Genomic DNA, 7,113 nt, shown 5'->3' with positions numbered 1-7,113 from the left:
AGAGTCAAATGATAGACCAGGTGTCTTTTTCCCCTTCACCAAGTTTTATTACAAAATATAATAAATACAAGTGTCTCTAATTCAATGTCTCTTCCTCAATGACCAAGTGAAGGAATACTAAATGTTTTGCCGGGTGCCCCTTCTACTCATGGCAGTTTCCAGAACACTTTGGCAGGTTGTAGGTTAGATTTGGATTATAAGTTTAAGATGGATCCCTAGCCCAGTGTGACATATGGTAAGGAAGAGGTGCTCCTAGTCCACAGCAACATAGGAAGGAAAAGGTTAGGCGATCAGTTCGTCTACTGATGCTGGGTCTCTCGGTGGTCCTCCTTTTATTTGTCCTCCTCGGGTCCTTCCGTGAGGTCCGTCTGCTTTCGGTGTTCCTCGGTGTCTTCCGTGTTGGCCTGTTGTCTGCTAGGTTGTTTGTAATCATTAGCACGTGTTAAGCTGACACGTGCATCTGTTGTGATGTGGGGATCCTTGCAATATTAAAAGGTACTACGGTAGCTTTACCGTGGTGAGACAGGGAAACCTTGTAAAGGTGCCCGGCGTCGGAGCGTAAGGCCGAAATTTTCATAACAAATGACAAGGGAAATCATGTTCTTTTGTTATTAACTTACACCCTGGACGAAACAGAATACAATTTTTTAATGTATTCTTTTATTTTGTTTTAAGCTAAGGAATACTAGCGCATAATACAAGTAATTTTTTTCCGTGTAATACTTGACATACGAAAATACTCGCCATTTGTAGAATATGTTCCACTCATATGACGTGAGCACATATTTGAAGCTTGAATAGTAATGTTACTCACAAGACGAGAAATTTCGCGAGTTTCGGAGGCAACAGTAGATCACTTAAATACACTGAGGAAAAAATGTAGGTGGCGTATTTAAAAAGATAGGTTAGGCTACATGCATAATTCCTGTAGTTTTTGGACTTAACGTACAGCATACGTATAACTGTAAACGCATGTATTATAATACTTTCTGTATAAGTGTTCCATCTCTACGTACTTTCCGTATGGAACAATGTAGGTGGTCAGGATCTCACATACAAATGGACGTATATAACATATAGCTGACGAAGGTAACATAAGTATATGCATGTGATATACGGAAAACTGTTAGATATCATACATCCTGCAACGACATGGTGTAACATTTAAGGGCAGTGCCTACGTAGCATACGGATAACGTATGCTCCGTACTGATTTCTACAGTAAGCAAGAGGATACCGTATATTTGTACAATACACCGCTGTCCGGAGAACGGATTTTTCTTTGTGTAATAGATTTTTAATTCTGTTCTAGTGATTGTGCGTACATATCGAAAAGCATTTTTCAATATTTAAAGATACTCAAATCATTACACAATATACTCCAATAATAAATACGTATAATTAAAATGTTGTTATATCATACTTTTCGTGGGCCACTTGGTGACGCGGAAAGATTCTGGCAGCTTGTAAACGAATTTAAAAATAAAAACTGGGAGGTTAAATTTGAACATAAATTTGCAAAACTAGAAAAATTTCGAGATGAGACAAGAAAGAAGTCTTCAAGGATTGAGACGAAGTGATACTTCTACAAAGTTTAGGATGAGACAAAAAATCTCGACTTGTCTCTTCTGGTGACTATTGAACAGGAACAACATAAAATATTTATATTTAATGTCCCCGGAAACTTGTCTTCAAGCTGATTTATTGTATAATTTTAGTGGTTTCTAACAATTTATTAAAATGTTAAAAAATACGCTTTATATTTGATAGTTTCAGCTAAATTATCAAGTATCATTTTATTTGTTTGCATATTATATGTTAGCATAATGTATAATATGTTAATTAGCAGTGTTTTATGCAGTCTTCTTGAGTTTCGGAGCGATTTTCGAGCTTTAACTATACATAAGTATATTACAGTCTACTGTATAATGTGACTTTGGTCAACACACACAAACTGAAAATTTTAGAGTACTTTCGCTATTGAAGGAGGGGATTTAAAAAAAAAACAACACACAATTGAGAAAGATTGGTTATTTTCTATTACCCGAACAAGAATTTTGTAGAGAAAAGTTGTCATACAACAATAGTATAGATTGATATTCTACTATAAAGAAGACTTGTTAGAGAGCAATTCGCTAGCGTTTGCGTCAATGTAACGTAAGATTTGCGATAGTTGTCATAACAGTAATAATTACACGTACTTTTATTATTATTTTTTTTATGTTGCCTTGTGATCTGCCAATTTTGCAAAAACAGTTACAGAATGTGGCTCTAGGAAACATACTGCATGCTTAGTTGCGTTGTTACAAGACTGGGCTGGAAATACACATTGATATAAGTTTAGCGTTACACTTAATTATATTGCTGAATCTTAACTCTTGCTAAGGTTCCGAAATTACTTACATTTAAGTTGTGTACTCCCCCAAAAAGCTTCTACACTCTGCTCTCACCTACTATAAGCTGTTATTCTTTACTTGAGTGAAAAACTTAGAACCATTAGTATATAATAACTTACAATAATAAGGGCTGAATATTAAGTTGTCAGGAAATCTTATATTACTAATAAAATGCAAATCTAACGAATCCTGTAGGAAGCTTTTTCTATTTAAATTATGTATAAGTATGTACTTTATATAAGCGTATTATCGAAACATTTTTCACAACGAATTTAAACACTGATAAATGAAAAATAATACCAATGTTTCTTCAGTAATTCCCAATCAGAATTGCATGATTGCTTCCTTTATGTCACCAGTGAGCAGCGGCGTAACTTAGATTTTCCTCTCGGGGGCATGCATTAATACGCGTATTTGGACCCCCTAGAAAAAGTTATTTCCTAATTCTTGGGCCACCTCTTTCCATCTTTTATTCTTTATGGGCCCTCGGAGCCTGAGGGCCCTGCCGAACGGGTCCATAATAGTAGACATTTTTTACAAAAATGAGCCCACAACTCATTTTTGTTTTATTTAGCTTTTGTATGCTGTTTTGTTTATGTAATGTAGTGAACCTGTTTGATGCTTCACTTATAATTTCATGTTTATGTCTTAGATGGAGTGAGAAAATTTTGTCTTAAATTGGGCCTCCCGGAACGGCAAGGAACTTCCCTGGGGGCAGTTGCTCCCTGACCCCCCCCCAACAATTTACGACCCTGTCAGTGAGCTCTCGACTATCTAATGACGTCACACCATTGCTTAAGCGATTAGCAACACTTCGAGAACATCTAGCGATCCACGTTAAGAAAAAAATAGTAGTGATTCGTTGAGTAAATACCTGTGTCTCAGATAACTAATAAACTGATTACCGTCACGTTGGCCATTATATCCGTATACCACATTAAGTAATACATCGTATCTCATATAGCTACTACGTTGCTCAAATGGAAACTTATGCTTGAAATAATCGATCAATATTCGATCGATATGCATAAATTCTTCAATTGATTCAGTAGATTTACTTCCTTTATTCGCATCTAATGACCTCGTTTCTTCAGGCCTACACCCACATCATTGCAAGAGGAGTGCTAAGATTTATTTTCAGTGAGGGGCATCGTGTATTCAACTTACATTCATACTTAGGTAGGCCCTATACATACCAATGAACAACTGAAAATTTGATTGAAAAGGAGTGATGATAGTTGAAGGAAACTAAGCCTGCAATATTGTTTTCATGAGAAAATGGAACACTTTCGATTTCCCCTACCCAGACAACTAGGCAGCCCAAAAAAGTAGTTAAGAGCAAGTATAAGTTTGGGAGGCCTGATCCAAACATATTATACGTGTAGTTCATCGCCATATTATAGTTCATTTGCATGCCTCCGTGAAAATTTTAGGATGGATAGTATGGCTCCCATATTCCCCGTGGATACGGGCCTGCCCCCTTCCTTACTTTCCAACACGACCCAATGAATTGTAGCTCTGATTATGAACAACAATATACTAGGCGAAAGTTCCCTCAGCAACAGCTACTTTTCTTTCTTCGTTCCCTGCAATTAATTGTACGGAGTAAAGATATTTACAATCCAACTAGAAAAAAATAGCCTCGTTTTAATAAATAATCTCGTTTTATTTAAATCCAATCTACCTTTCTATATTCTTCGTGCGTTTAGCGATATTTATTTGCATGGCTGTGTTTGACACAATTTTGTTTGTCAGTTTAATCTGCTAAAAACTTAGCTGATTTTTCTGCTTGTATCGTATGCATCTGCCAGGGCCTAATTTACATATTTCTATTCCCTAGACCAAAGCAAGCTTCTGTGCCCATATCCTCTAAAAAATATTTATAATCAGGACCGGTACTAGGCAATTTACCACTTTGTGCAATGACGTCATTTGCCGTCCCTTTCTCCAGAAAGAAAAATCTTAAAAAACAATATTTTAAGTATGCCATACCATCATGAACAACGAAAGGGAGGGAAATAGCACTCGCACCCAGAAAGGCCTAAACACTACAAATAAAATCATGTCTGTTTTTTCTTTAAATAATCTATTATGTCATTGAAAGATAAAGCAAACAGACCTGCACAGGAAGGATGATAATTATTATTATTATTATTATTATTATTATTATTATTATTATTATTATTATTATTATTATTATTATTATTATTATTATTATTATTATTATTATTGTAGAATGCAGTATCAAGCTTCAATCTCAATATATCAGTTTGCAATTCCAGTGCAACTAGCATCTATTGAAAAAAGAAAAAAGCTTGTTTCTGCCTTCAATGATAAGGAACTTGTTTGCGACAAAGACCAGACTTGTTTGTGGTTTCATATCAGAACTGTGATAACTAACCAAATGGAATAGGTGTTCGCTACTGTTCGAGAATTAAGTTCTTGTATTTGACATCAATCAAGCAATTCATGCTGGGATTTGATTGACCATTTGCTTTAGCACTGTCCGTGTGACCTTAAACTAATGCGACCTAAACATGATTTATTTATTTAGTATTTAACTAGAAGGTCAGCTTAATAAATTTAACTACCATCACCTATAAAGTCCGTTTCGGCCCCGTTCAAATGCACGTGTTGCACATATGATAAAGATGACCCTGTTTATAATTCTTGTTAACTTATCTAATGTCTTGCTGGAGATTAAGTCGCTCCTCTTCCCTTTGCTTATACGACGACCATTTTATGTTTGCCTGTTTTTGGTATTGGAGAGTGTCTGAGTTTAACCAGGTGCAATGGAAAAATAGCATTCCGAATTTTTGCAGTCAACTTCATAGTTCAAATTTTGTTGCTTTCAGAAATGGGTACTTATCCTTCAAATTGGGAGAAAACGTGCACTTCAGTTTAGGCATTCTTGTTGATACAAAATTGAAACACTCCATTTGTAATGTACACTATAACCTCCGAACCAACTGGGACCAAAGGCAATCCGCAAAATCCGGACAATCCTGGTAATACACGTAGGTCCAGCAAAACAAATCCTTAAATAAGCAGACTTACTGTTTATTACGATAACTTCTCACATCATTTCTTAACAAACATTGGTCCGCTCTCTTCTGTTTAAAACACATGTGGCGTTTGAATGACGCACGGTCACGGAACTGTACATTTAATGAAAATAAAATGCAATTGTTTGGCGTAATTATAGTTACGTTCTTGCTGTCATAGTTATAAATTATTATCTATGTGAACATTCAATTTAAAAAAAAAAAAATGTCTACAAATCTGATCCGGATTATCCGGAGATCCGAATCAATGAGGCTGGATAACCGGGGCTATACTGTAGTATCAACAACAGCTCAGGATTGCTCAAGATTGCAGATCCCCTTGACTGCTAACGGGGATAACTGCAACTCTGTGCTGCGAGTCTATTGGCTTGCTCGCTATCAAATCAGAGAAGTCGGTGTAATAACTTGCTCGAAGCTCTTACATGTTACAGCTGATTGTTCTTTTACTAATTACAGGATTCTCAGTCAATGTCAGAATTTTTTACGTTTTCACTTTTCGAATAACGTGGTATTGATCGCAGAAATGGGACAGGATTAAAATATAGGACATTTCCCTGTCCCGACTAAATTTATGGGGACGCGAAACACTCAGGCCCAAAATCGGGATTGTCCCTTTTTTTTTTTTTTTTTTTTTTTTTTTACGGGGCATATGGCTGCTTAAAGGAAACTCAGCTTCCCTGGTCATTGTATAATTACGAATTTAAGCTTTCAAAGTGTTCCACAACAAATAATATATTCATACATGACAAAGGAGGCAAAATATCGCCTACACACATTAAAACTTCTATTGAATAAAACAATTTCCGCAATGTTATATTTTGGATAAGATTCTCTTAGAATTCAAACTTTACTACTACAATTTAAAAATTTTATTAGTTTTCTTTACACTGTCACAAGCTATAAACTTCTCCTTTTACGCAATTTTATTTGGCACTTTTTGTAATTTCAAGGAAGGTATGAAAATCTAATTTCTTCCCAAAACTGACGTATTTTTCAAATTTAATATTCTGCGACATCTAGTTTTACATGAACTGAAATTAATAATTGTAACCATTATTTCATTTACTGCAGCGTATTTTTATTTTTTATTAGTTGTTCCTGTAAAAATATATTTCAAGTCTTTTCTTTCTATACGGTGTTTCAGAATTCTGCCATATTTCTGCAAGAATTTTTATAAAGGTAGTTGGTGAGTACTTCAAATTATATGCGCGTAGCCGAACAGACTGTACAAAAATTGTTGTGGAATTACCACAGGATTCTGAAACAGTGACATTTGAGTAGAGCACATACTAGTTCCTAAGTGAAGTCTTGAACCGACTACGGTAGGTCCCATAGTTTTGGAGCTATGGGCCTTTAAAGTTCATTTTTTTCATGTTTTTGGCAGCCTATAACTCCGAAAGGAAGCATTTGTTCACCCAGGTTGATCTATACTTTTCGTTATCTTGGTGTCAGGAATCACCTCCCAAAGGTTGTCGGTGTTGTCTCGAAACACTCTGTATATATACACTTCATAATATCTTTCTATCGAAATACTGATGGTTTGTGAGCTAAAAATGTCTGTTATCACAATGAGACTTCTTTAGCTCCATAAATAATAATGATTTTTTATAAATAGTGATTTCTTTAGCCCCATAATGATTTTTATAAATAGT

This window comes from Thermobia domestica, unplaced genomic scaffold (genome assembly GCF_964235325.1).
Source record: "Thermobia domestica unplaced genomic scaffold, izTheDome1.hap1.1 HAP1_SCAFFOLD_138, whole genome shotgun sequence".
Taxonomy (NCBI): Eukaryota; Metazoa; Arthropoda; class Insecta; order Zygentoma; family Lepismatidae; genus Thermobia; species Thermobia domestica.
Note: the sequence above shows the minus strand (reverse complement) of the source record.